General features: G+C 34.0%; 2 protein-coding genes across 3 annotated transcripts in view; one reads left to right on the top strand and one right to left on the bottom strand.

Moving 5' to 3' along the window:
* LOC118186822 (uncharacterized) overlaps positions 1 to 13,797 on the top strand; it is a 370,423-nt gene that overhangs the window by 27,551 nt on the left and 329,075 nt on the right. The gene's annotated exons all lie outside the window — the stretch shown is intronic.
* raw (NDT-like domain-containing protein raw) overlaps positions 1 to 13,797 on the bottom strand; it is a 326,151-nt gene that overhangs the window by 309,488 nt on the left and 2,866 nt on the right. The window lies entirely within an intron of this gene.

The following is a 13,797-nucleotide window of genomic DNA, read 5'->3' as shown; positions in this document are numbered from 1 at the left end:
AATGTTTCGTCACTTCACCTCGACCATTTCTGTTAATAATCTCTACTGATAAACGGTATTAAACACTAAAAGATTCCTTTGGACGGTCATCAAAATATGAACCCGTTCAGATTTTTTTATAATACAATATTTGCATTTTAATATTTTTAGTATTAATTTACAGCCCTTTTTCACATTTTCACCTTCACAGGTTCTAACAAGAATAAACACATAGAGATTCAAAAGAAACGTATTCAGTGACTATGTGTTTTTTTGGGGGGGGGGAGGAAGACGTTCTGTACTACACTGTCACAGCATATTGCACGTACTGCTAAAATGCATTTAACTCATTCTTTTCATTTTTTTTTTAAATGTCATTCGATTTTTATAACATTGGTGTAATTACACTCCTCATTCGATGCTTATATTGAAATGCACTAATAATTAAAATCCCAGATCGGATTGGATTGTATTATTCAATTATGGCAAAGCACACGTGGGCTATCTGCCTAAAAGGGGAAATGCTTTCGTGGAGGACCTTCTAAGGAACACTGGCTCGTATACACGTTACACATGGGGAAAACCACGAAAACGCCCACGCACCCAGCCGTTCACGGAATTCTAACTTCAGACCGAACTACCAGTGTTCAGCGTCTTTACCGCTCGGCCGTTGGTGGGTTCCCAGATCGGATACTTCATATAAATCTAATATTATCTTCAGCCATTTATAAATAAAAATTAGCAGTATATAAATTATATCACATTAGTGGATATTTAATATAACTTTTTTTTCAGATTCCGGCAGCCATCTTCATTGCTCAACGCCCAGCTATAATTTTGTGTCAAATCTTTCATGAACGTACATTGCCAAACGATATCAATCAACTCAATCCGCCGGCTTATATTTGTAAACAGGCTCATTAGCAGCCGAGCGGTAAAGTCGTTATGCACTAATAGTTCGACCCAGGTTCAGATACCAGAGAACGGGTTGTCTCTATGGGGTGTCTCTCTTTTTTCATAAAAAGGCATCTCTCTTTATTAGGAAGACAGCTACTTTTTTGCTTGAAAATGCAAGCACATGACGGCTAAATCTGTCTAAGTAAAGGAATATCTACGTGAAGGAGTTTGCGAGAAAAATTGGCTCACGTTTATGTTTATCTTCTCAAACCCACTTACGCAGCCAGCTCGTACGCCTGGATTAGAAGCTAAGTCGAACTACGGATTGGATTGGATTGGATTGTTTAATTATGGCAAAGCACACGAGGGCTATCTGCCTAAAGGGAGGGATGCCTTCGTGGAGGGCTTTCTAAGGGAAACTGGCTCGTATACACGTTACACATGGGGAAAACCACGAAAACGCCCATGCAGCCAGCCCGTTCGCGGGATTCAAACCTCGGACCGAACTACCAGTGTTCAGCGTCTTTACCATTCGGCCGCTGGGGGCCATAAGTCGAACTACGAGCATTCAGTAGTCTTAAATACAGATCAAAGGGACAACGACATAAGATTATATTTTATAACTGAAATCATATAACTGTTAACTTTTATTAATTATATGCTAACTCAGCTGCTAAATGTAATTCAATAGGGCCGGCAAATACTTAATAATATTCTCTTATTAATGTATAATCGAAAATTTAACAAGAATTTTGAATGAAAAACAGCAAATAATGAACAACTATGACAATTTTCTATCCATTCATATGTCACTCTTATAAATATTTCATTCTTATGCCGATTATGAACAGGAAACTCATTAACATACGCTTTAGAATATCCAATTGTCTCCTTTTGAACTACAGCATATGAAGGTATTCCATCGATCTCAATAAACTCTAAAAATGTCATTTCACGACAAACCGGGAAAAGGGAAATAACTACCCCTTTTTTTCCACTTCAGAACGTCTCAAGTCGAACGTTTCGATTGCACCACGAAGAGGCAAGGTCGGTAATGGTATTTGAGGGAACAAAATTTTACAGTTAATGCTTCTAGGCCAAGGGTTTCGAGTGCAATGTACACATACGAGTCTACCCAGCTGTGCAAGGATACTTCACAAACCGCGATACCCACAGTGCGGCTGAAATCGGAGAGGATATGATGTTTGATATGAGCAATATATTTTGTCATTATTAAGATGATGAAAAGATGCAATACTGATTAATAGAATGGCTCTAAAAAACATTGTGATCACTTCAACATTTAACACTGCAGTAGAAACTCATTCCATTTTATCCTTAATGGAAAGCCTCAAACTTGTACATTTGCCTACAGTTTTATTGAATCATTTTACCTTCACAGACACCATTATGTGAAAATTATAATTTAGTACGTGATCAATAAAAATGTTTACCAAAAACTAACAGATTTTATTTCAAAATATCAAACAGCACATAGCAATGAAATTTATGTAAATATTTATAATTTGTATAAAATTATGCCACTGAATAATAACTAAACAATTAATTTGATTTTCATTAGAATGAGGCACTTAGCATGTGTAATGAGTGGATAACGGAAAAGTAAATTGAAACCTAACTGTTATACTAAAGATTAGTGGGAAAGTAGAAGATAACAGTGGCAATGTGCTTTCTGTCCCAAATGGGATGCCTTCGTACAGGACTTTAGAAGAGAATCTGAGCATTACCTGAGAGTGTCTACAAGTCTTCCCTTTGAGTGTCTTCTTTCTAACTATGCAGTTAAGTCTCTCAAGGATATAACGCAGAGAACCATCGTCAATTTGTTGCTGCTTACTATATGTCATCTTGCTCAAATTAAAAATCTTTATACGGCCTTTATTTTCACAGTCGTTGGTCGTAGTCATATACAGGGTGCGGCAGCGTTCATAGTAGGATATTAAAAATACATCATAAGGCAGTAACTGTAATTTATTTATTACCTCTTATGCCAATAGTTAAAGGTATGCCATTTACTAAAGTCATTGTCCATTCCGTGGATTACTTTTTGTATATGATGCCTGTCAAATTATGCCCCCCCTGCACAAAATATTCATCCAGACGGCGTTGGAAGCTTGCCATAACTTGGCGTAACGTATTCACCGGGACATTGCTGACGGCAGTTCTGATGCGATCCTTCAACTTTAGGAATGGTGGCACAACGTGTTCGGAAAACTTCTTACTTCAGGTGGCCCCAAAGGAAAAAGTCTGCACATGAAAGATCAGGTCAGCGAGGCGGCCAGGGAATGTCACCCAAACGAGAAATTACTCTACCTGGAAATGTCTGTCGCAATGGTTCGTCCATCAGGAACTTTCCCATAACGTCCCAAGTTGAAATGTTGCCGAAATAGACGCTGGGTAGCAATAACAGAGTAGTTATTTTTGAAATAACTTTCAATAGCAAAGGCACAATGCTGTGCACTCCACCCATCCATATCACTGTCATACTCGAAATGTCAGCTCATTAGTACACGAATGCGGCACGAGCTGGCGTGCATTCATGCAGTACGTCATTGTACTACGCAAGTCAAATTACGCTATGACCGCTGCCGCACCCTGTACTTCCAATTACCGAAGTGTTTTAAATTAAGAAAGTATTCACGTTTTGGCAATGTCAAATTTGAGGAAAAAAAAAATAAATTTTCGACAGATAACGAAATTTAACTTTTAATGTGGACTCTCCCAGTTCCCGTACTTTTATTTTGGAAAGTATTATAATCATAATGAAAAAATAAAATTTTGAGTCACGTAAGACAAAAATTGAGCGGAATAGTTGATTTCAAAATTTGCAATTTTTTATGTCATTTTGAACTTTCCTTGAAGAATCGGTTAATTAAATTAGAATGTTTCGAGGAAATAAATGTAAATGAAATGCAGCAAAAAATGTGTATAACTCAAGAGGCCGTACGAGGAAGTGATGTGGCGGCCACATCAGATTTTTTAAATCTTTACTGAAAGTATTGTTCTTACAATCAATTTGTTTTTTACTCCGAAATTTTTTTTACATTATAACTGATATCAGTTTCCAGAAAGTCTCGCTAAGAACACAAGTTTTCTATAAAACCTAGGACCCCACAGGTAACAGAAAACATAAGTCGTCTTACGAATTAACATTACCAACCGTCAGATTATGACAGTCTGACATATTTACTGTTCGGAATGCATTTTGATTTATTAAGGCATATGGCTGATAATTTATTAAAGTGTTCAGATCTGCGTGTGAAAGCCACCTATCTTTGGATCAAATGTTTTACAAGAACTTAAATTTTGTTTCGGTGAAACCCAGAAACATCGTTACAATGGCGGAACATTGGTACTAGTTCGTAGCTGCTTCAACTCTCGGCGACTGAAAGCTATCACTGTAATGTGAACATCAGCCGATTCTCCTTAACTGACTACATTTCAATTTTAAGCAGACATTCTGCTTAACGCTATAATATTTTCAGAGTTCCTCTTTAGAAAGGTCGAGAAACAACAATGAAGTTCCGAACATTAGATCCGGGCGGACCGGGAAATGGATCTGTTAAGTTTTAAGTAATTGGCCGTTCAAACGGGAAAGTGATTTAAGACTCATTGCCGTATTGAAGAGCCGATACTCTAATCCCAGAGAAATCATGGATGTAAATTGTTTGTGCTTTATAGAAGGCAACGGTGGTCGTCTATTCAGTGCCTCCATTTCTGGGCATAAGGAATATAGTTAAGTAAGGAAGTGTTTAAGCCTAATAATCTTGAAGGTGTGCGCTTAATAATTCTAATGACTGAAATCTGTGTATTACTCATGCAAATAAAGAGTACATATTGTGAGTCAAGATAACTTATTTTTGGATTTAAAGAACTTTTGTTCAAAAGAAACTTGAAAATTGTCGTTAAAGTATCCAAGTGCGTGGGAAGGCATATTTTAATCTGCATTACATAAGATTTGTAATGTACTGTTGAAATTTTAATCCCCGAATCTGTTTGGTTTGACCTACGGGAAGACCTCTAATAAGTATGCTGTCTCCTTACTCTCCTATACGAAACATTTTCCCCAGCCTCGTAATATGTCTCAGGTACGTACGCACGACAGATCGCTAAGCGAAACTGTTTCGGCTAGAAATTTTCTCTTCAATCTAGTGCTGAAAGAAACTCGTTTATTGGAAAAGTTTCACATAAGCGTTGTTACATGTGACAATCCCATTATAACACACTGAGCAGTTATATGACATGAAAAATAACCGTCACAATGTTTTTAATCAAGGTATATCAATTATACATTAAAATTGTCACGATCATTTTGACAAATGAGGCTTATCTGCTTTCTGTATCTATACAGAAGATAAATGTCATTTGATACGTTTTATATCTATTTCTCGTGTACACAGCCGTTCACAAGAGCGTACTGAATATCTTATCTTACAGCGCCAACATATACTTTCGTACACGATGCCGATATAACACCTGGCTTCTTTTACTTCAGTTCTTTCAAATTCAGCTGAAATTTAAGAGCATCACTTTGACTTTTGCTTCCTACTTGAACGTGAAAATTGCTTTATTTGTGCAGGTGAAATAGTATATGAAATACTAACACTATTTTTATGTTCTCCTTCAAAAATTTTTCACGACCGTTTTGCTTAAAGAGAGATATACTATACTAGTTACTAATACTGGTGCTGTTAGGAAAATTACTTTCTTAGAAACTCTTTTCACGATAAAAATAAATAGATTTTTAAATATATTCTGAACAATGCAGTACCTTATTAAGATTTCAATGATTGAGATTTTTCTTTTTAGCGGCTAAAAACTCATGAAAGAACATCATTATTTTCTAACAATTATTTTCAAGAATTAACATACAACCAGTATTTTTAGGCAATCATCATTTCATTAGATAAGTAATGACTAAATTATCAGAATGACAGTGTGGAACAAAACAGCCACTTAGGATATAATTTTTGTCAACAGTCTTAGACCGCACTATGATGAAAGTGTGACATAATTCTGTGAAACGACAATTAATATTTTTAGACAAGCTGGGCATAAGTTTTATCACATATGCTTGAGAATAAATGTTTCGTCAAAAATTCATTGTAAAATTCGATTTATAGTTAATGGGATTGTGAATTGATTTATGAAGAGAATGTTGCTTTACAAGAATGATATTCGACATCTTAAATTTAATTTAAAAGCTTATTAATCGACCAGAAAATGCGACCAAATTTAAATCATCTCTGTAGGTATTATACCAAGCAAATCTAACCACAATCATTAAGAGCAATAAAGCATAACAGACATGGCTACAAACTGCACTGTAAAAAGGCGAAACTAGTTATTTTGATCCTTTGGTTAAATAGGAATTGGTATAACTACGTTGATCCGCCTAAATTTCATCCCTGTTTGGACTGATACTCCGAAGTACAGTACAACGGATAATCAGCTCTACCTCCCGTATCACTAACTTTCCTAGAGGATTTTTTTAATGGACTGATTTTTAAATTCTTCTTTCTGTAAAAATACTATAGTCACAAATCTCCATGTTTTCTCCGCGATTTGAAGCCTGTCCCGACAGCACTGTGTAGTGAATTTTTCAGACAGGCATTTCACGAAAAAGTGAATTAATTACCACGTTATGTAATTAAGGTAAAGCGCATTAGGGCTCATTTCATTCCAGTTTTTGTCTACAATACTTTGGCGGACGGAATCCGAAGACCTCGGAATTCAGCAAACTTTCGAATCTGCATTAAAAACAGGGTGGAGGAAGAAAGAGTAAATTATATCTGTACCAAAACATTTCAAGAAAAAGTGAATTACTCGGTTATGCAATTAAGTTAAAGCGCACTAGGGCTCATTCCATCCCAATTTTATTTATAATACTTCGACGAACGGAATCCAAAGATCTCAGATCTCGTAAATCAGCAAACTTTCGAGTATGCATTAAAAACAGGGTGGAGGAAGAAACAGTAAATTATATTTGTACCAAAACATTATGACACTACCTTGTGAAAACGGTCACGGAATATAGCCGCGAAAATTAGCGAACCTATTGGCTTAATCTATAACCAGAAAAATTCAAATCACAAAAGATTTGTACAGTGACCACTTTACAAGTATAACTAGTCAATAATAGAAGTTACTAATCATTTAACGTAATGATAAACTACGTTCAGTACTTACTTCACTGAATAAGACAAAGGTACGATACAAAGACAATATTTTTTACTTAAAGAAAGAACTTAAGTATTGTCTCGTCGATCTACCACGTACCGCGGTTTTGCGCAATTATGAATAAACCACCTCCTATAAAATTCTATAAGAACCGAGTGGTGACCGTTTCCGAAATTTCCGTCAACGGTCAACAAAATAATACATAAGTGCCAAAGAAAATATGTTGGTGTAAAATAGCCGGTGTAATCTGTAACACGTACCAAATTTTTAAAATTTATGGAAGCACCAAGAGGTAGAATTAAGGAGCCGCTGAAATTGCCCCAAGAGGCAAAAATTCTTGATTAAAGAAGACTGCTTTTTACTCAGTACACAGAATATAACTAAGATTAAAAAAAAAAAAAAAAACTGAATTTTTCAGATTTTAAATTACGTCCAAAGGGGCGTTTTTTTAACGTTTTGAGTGTTACCTTTATTTATTAAATATCATGTTCTTTGCACTTAAACCATAAAATTCAGTTCAAGAGCAATATCGCAAAATAATGTTAAATTAAGCATATCTTTAGAATTTCCGATATACACAGTCTCGCGAGCTGGAGATAAAAGTATTTTTTTTTTTTTTTCTATATAACGTTGCCATTTCTCGATTTTAAAGCATTGAGTTTGTAAATCAAAAATTCGTTAAAGTTTTACAAAATATAAAATCTATAATAAAACAAATTCCAAATTTGGGATTTCAGATGCCCATATTCGCAGTAGGATTTCCTCATTCAAAATTCGATGGCTGTATGTACCATTGTTTTATCACAATGCGAGAAATAGACAATCATTTATGCAGATTTTTCATTATTTAATTTCTTCAAATATAATGCAGGACTCTAACATTTTGTGGCAACAGTTTGAAAAGCGAACCGACGTTTATGAGTCCGACGCAAAATGCCAAAACGAAAGCAATAGTCCTTCGGGACTGAAATCCCTTTGGACTAAAAATTGATTTAGTTTTTATTCGCTTGTTTTACTTCTCTCTGTTTTAATTGAGCTTATTGGAATAACTTTCGGAATTTGCATCAAGGAACATGAAATTTGCACCATAACAAGCATCAAGCATCAAAAACTTTTTAAAAATTACATACTATACCTTAAGACACAATAACACGCCGAATAAATACTAATTCAGAAGTCAAACAACAAAAATCAGCGTTAATTTACAAAATTTTCACAGGACTAGTTTCGATGGTTTTACCGAACCATCATCTTCAGCTGCAAAACCGCAAATGATTTGCGGTTTTGCAGCTGAAGATGATGGTTCGGTAAAACCATCGAAACTAGTCCTGTGAAAATTTTGTAAATTAACGCTGATTTTTGTTGTTTGACTTCTGAATTAATACTATACCTTCTCTGAGAAATAACACTGCGTGCTTTGTTTTAAGACTTAACTGTTATTTACAGCATACTGAAAATTAAAAAAATTTTCTAATTGAAGATTTTGTCCCACTAGAGAATAGTAAAATATTATGATCAACTACTCAGCAAGGAAAGTATGCAAATTAGCATATTTTTATGGAAATAGAAAGTGACACCATTTCACAAAATACAAAAGGAAAATAATTTAACATTTTCTTTAAATATTAGTGTGACTTGTACTGATTTTCAACAATTAATCCTTTAAACGATGACACAAGTACACAAATTTCTTAAATTCATTTGGCAAACTGCATATGTCTGGGATGCATAAACAGTGCATATTTGTGCCTAACATTATTTGATTGCGGATAGCGTATTCATTAACACAAACACGTATGTGCGGTTGGAAACGAAACTGATTTACGAAATGCAATGGATGAACATGATCGGAAATGTTTCGACTTTTTTCTCGGTGCATTAAAAAAAAAATAGGAAACAGGACGAAAGTCGAAAATATGTAATTTAAAAAAGAGATTTGTTTTGGTCTATTTGGTTACGGCAAAGCATGCGAGGGCTATTTGCTTAAGAGGTGAGATGCCTTCGAGGAAGACTTTCTAAGGGTTGGTTTGGTTTATTTAATTACGGCAAAGCACACTAAGGCTATCTGCCTAAGGGAACGAATGCCTTCGTGGAGGACTTTCTAAGGGAAACCGGCTCCTATACACGTTACACATGGGGAAAACCACGAAAACGCCCATGCAGCCAACCCGTTCGCGGGATTCGAACCTCGGACCGAACTACCAGTGTTCAGAGACTTTACCGCTCGGCCGCTTTCCGACTTTCTAAGGGAAACTGGCTCGTATCCACGTTACACACTGGGAAAGCAACGAAAACGACCGTGCAGCCAACCCGAACGATTGGAATCAAGTCAAACTATCAGTATTCAGCGACTTTACCGCTGGGCCACTTGTGGGTGAAGAGCAGATGAAAACTGCTGTAAAAATTGTTTTTACATCATCCGCGTTCTTAGATTACATATCACACAATTTCTTAACTCTCATTTAGGGTGGATCGGGGTACTTACGTATTAACGCAACCAGGCCAAAATTCGCATAAATTGCGAAATTTGGCGACCCTACTTACGGCAACCCTACGTGTTATACGTAGTTTTGTAAAAAGAGCATGTGGAGATTCACAAAATTTTCCTGCATTTTCGTGCAAATTTTTGTAATTTATGAGAAAATAGCAGTGTATATGGATAAAGTCAAGAGTGTGCGCAATGCCATTTTTGTGCAATTCTGGGATTTTTTTTAAGTAAAAATAAGTCGACGTGTACATGGTTATGGCGAATACGGTTTTCAATTAGTGCTAAAAGATTTCCGCCGAAAAAATAATTCTGCAACTTATTCAAATTCGAAACCGGAAGGGTTTAATTGCTATTTTATATTTTAAAACAAAATAATATAAAAAACTGTATTAAAAATTATCTGTAATTAATAAATGTACATTTTCTTTCTATTCATACTTTTTTACTCAAACTTACAAATAGCGTCAAAACTCACAAATAGCGTCACCCTGGTTGCGATAATACGTAAGTACCAAAACTGTATTCGCCATAACCATGTACACGTCGACTTATTTTTACTTAAAAAAACATCTCAGAATTGCACAAAAATGGCATTGCGCACACTCTTCACTTTATCCATGTACACTGCTATTTTCTCATAAATTACAAAAATTTGCACGAAAATGCAGGAAAATTTTGTGAATCTCCACATGCTCTTTTTTTAAACTACGTATAACACGTAGGGTTGCCGTAAGTAGGGTCGCCAAATTTCGCAATTTATGCGAATTTTGGCCTGGTTGCGTTAATACGTAAGTACCTGGATCGGTCTAAATGTTACATAAGAGTGCCAGTAGGCTCTCTGTGGTCAAAGAATATATAAAACAGAAAATACGGTACGGTACTTTTTCTGCTAACTGGGCGAGAGTTGCCAAATGTGACTGCCTGTTTATATCGCGTCATGAATAACTATGCAATGCTAAGGTTTTGCACGATGTCGAATTTGTGCAATTCTCTTATTTTTTAAGCGAAAAATCAGAAATTTGCACAAATTCGGCATTACGCACATTAAACATTATATAAATTATACGATACATTATTGTTATTACAATTTCTTCTTCTTCTTCTTTTTTTTTTTTTTTTTTTTTTTTCTTCTTCTTTTATGCAGCTTTACGCATCGTTAGGGTTGCCGAAATGTCGTAAGATTTCGAGTCAAAATTTATGTTTGGCGCTAAGTGGCACCTAGTTAACACAAAAGTGCCAAAAACATTTTCTTATTATAGCATTTAGTGCATAGAGAATGTTTAAATGTTTTACAAAATTTCAATTTATGCTGCTTATATATAATAAGTTTCTAAAGAGAATATTCAACCTTAAAGGCATCAGTAGCTATAAACTTTTAAAAACTGATAATCTCCAGTTAATATGACTGTTTTATAATAATGAGAATAATATAATATTAAACATACTTGTTACAAAGCATGAGTGTATTAAACATAACTTGCTATTTAAATTTGTCACATAAATGAGGGAATAGTAAATGATTATTTGCATAAATAAATCTGTTGCACCAAAGTGGACAGAATCAGTTTCATAATAAAATTAAATGTCTAATATAGAGAAAATTAGAAGGGGAAAATTAAATATTAATATTATATATAATAAAATTTCAGTAAAAACAAGTTCCTAGGTTTATATTAGTGTTATAGCATGATTTTATGAAAGTTAGATTAATTTATAACATGAAAGTTAGGTTAACTTAGGGGATTAATTATACTACTTGAAAAACATTGACTTCAGGGGGTGCTTTCATAGAAAACTTTTACAAGGATAAGGATTCATATTTACTTTACATACGAGAAACCCCATATATCACAGGTAGGTTATTATGCCAGAGTACTTCAGGATTATGTTTGCAAAAATTGTTTCTAAAGGTCTCAATTGCATTAATTAATGTAGGTAAATAAGGGTTATCTGCCAATCTAGTTTTAACTAACAGTACACCTGATGGAACTTGCGGAGCACGCATGCTTTCCTTACCACCTTCTAAACAGAACTTTTACGTCAACAGATTTTAAGTGACAGTAGTGTCTTTGCCTCCTTGCTGCAGTACAGTCATAAATGAACATGCTTTATCTGAGATTCAATATTAAAGGCACTGAAATCCCTGAGCCTACATTAATTAGCACATTGTCTAGGACAATGTCAGCTGTCAAAAGTGAATATTTGATGAACTACCGCTGTTCAGGAAATCTCATCTACTCAGATCCACAAGATTTTATGGAATTTCTTGGAACTGAGACTAACTTTGTATTACCATACAGCAAATATTTTGTAATCTACATTATAAAAATAAGCACGAATAAAATACCTACTTAAAAAAATAAATACTAACATTTTTTCCCATCCCAACCAACTATCCTAATTGGAAAACTAATCATCAATGATTTCACTAAGTATAAATTGTTAAGAAAAATGCAACTTCTAGCTATATATATACAAATACTGTTAAGAATTATCTATCTCTCTCTCTCTATATATATATATATATATATATATTGTATAATCTTAAATTCACTTAGTGCGAAATCAAGTTATTCTACTACTTGCGCAATTGCTGCAAAGTAAGCTAATAATAATTTATTTACTAAAGAATATTGATTATATTATCTCCCAAGATTAATTTTAGTAGAATTATCTTAAAAGAGTGAATCCATATTTAGTAATTTCAATTTCGAAAAATGTTAAAAATTTTTAAGGGGGACTTGAATTAAATCATGAATAACAAAATTTCAATTGTAAAAAGAAATAAATTAAAAGTAAGTAATTAAATTAAATTAAATGCAAGTAATCATTGCCATTGATCGGAAATTAGTTGACTTTTCAAGGGAAAAACCAATTCCCGTTCAATTAACAATAATTAAGAAATAAATACGAAGGTGTTTCGTCCTTTACTCGAGCAATAAGGCGATGCCAAACCGGCAATTCAAGCTAGGTCAAACATTTCCGTGAATAGAAGGGATAAAGAACCAATGTAGAGAACCAAATAACTCATTTCGATAAAGCATTTTAGCTAATTCAATTTTGAGTGAAAAGCAATTTCTGCAGTAAAATTGATATACTCAAACTAGTTTTTCTGCGGCCTTTTTTAATGTGACTTTTTATTTGTGCGATTTTTTTTTTTTTTTGGTGCAGTATATGAAAATCAAAAGGTTCAATCAAATTGGAACACAATTGATGAAGTTATCAATAAAAAATAAATAAATAATCAATAAAAAAAGGAGCTTCAATCTTGTCTATATGGCCACCGAGACATACAAGCATCTAGTGAAACAACAGTCGTAGCAAAAACTGACCACCAGCTTCATAGTAAATGAAAAAAATGCAACTCTAAACGACTCCAACTATTTTTTATAGCTACTCGTGAAGTTTCGTGCATTTTTTTTTTAATGCAGTCCCTTTTCACCGCACAAAAACAAGTTTGAGTGTATATATATATTCATATTCCTAGAAGTTGTAAAGTTGTATTAATAATTATGGTGAAATGAATTATGATAAATATATACTACATTTTGTTCTTTTCAAGAAATAATAAAGAAAATCTGCACATCTTTTAGTGAAGATACACTACAAAATTTAATTTTCACACAGTAGGCATAATGAGACTTAATAATGCTTACTTGCAACTTAGAACAATGTTAAAAATAACACAAATGGAATGCAATGTTACATGAAGCGAAACAAATGATAAATGAGAAGCTTGATTGAAAAAGACATTTCAGAATACGTTCACTACTTCAATAGGAACAAAACAAAACACTTATATTTTTAAACAAATAGACAATCCCAAATCAGACTGCAAATAACCAAATGGTTTTCTCTCCTGTTATTAGAAGGTAAAATTAGAATCTTTTTCCAATACAATGCAAATTTAAAATCATCCAAACAGAATAATATGTTCTTCAATACTGATAGATATGCAATTAATCTAACACAGGGTTTCTTAAACTTTTCTTCAGTCGTGACCCCTTTTTATCACTGAGAATTTTTCGCGACCCCAGAACCCTATAATTATATTTCGGGTATATATATATATATATACCATTATTATATTTTGGCTGCTTTTTACAAAAATTTTGTGGGACCCTATAAATATTGCCCAAATTCAACACATGCGTGAGTGAAACTGTCAATTTTTTCACTTGTACTGTAATAATATACTATTGCAGTTTTAGGTCATTAACTTTAATTTCTAGTTT

This window comes from Stegodyphus dumicola, chromosome 8 (genome assembly GCF_044657685.1).
Source record: "Stegodyphus dumicola isolate Sdum_Otavi_A_Nest chromosome 8, ASM4465768v1".
Taxonomy (NCBI): Eukaryota; Metazoa; Arthropoda; class Arachnida; order Araneae; family Eresidae; genus Stegodyphus; species Stegodyphus dumicola.
This window is presented reverse-complemented; position numbering and strand designations above follow the sequence as displayed.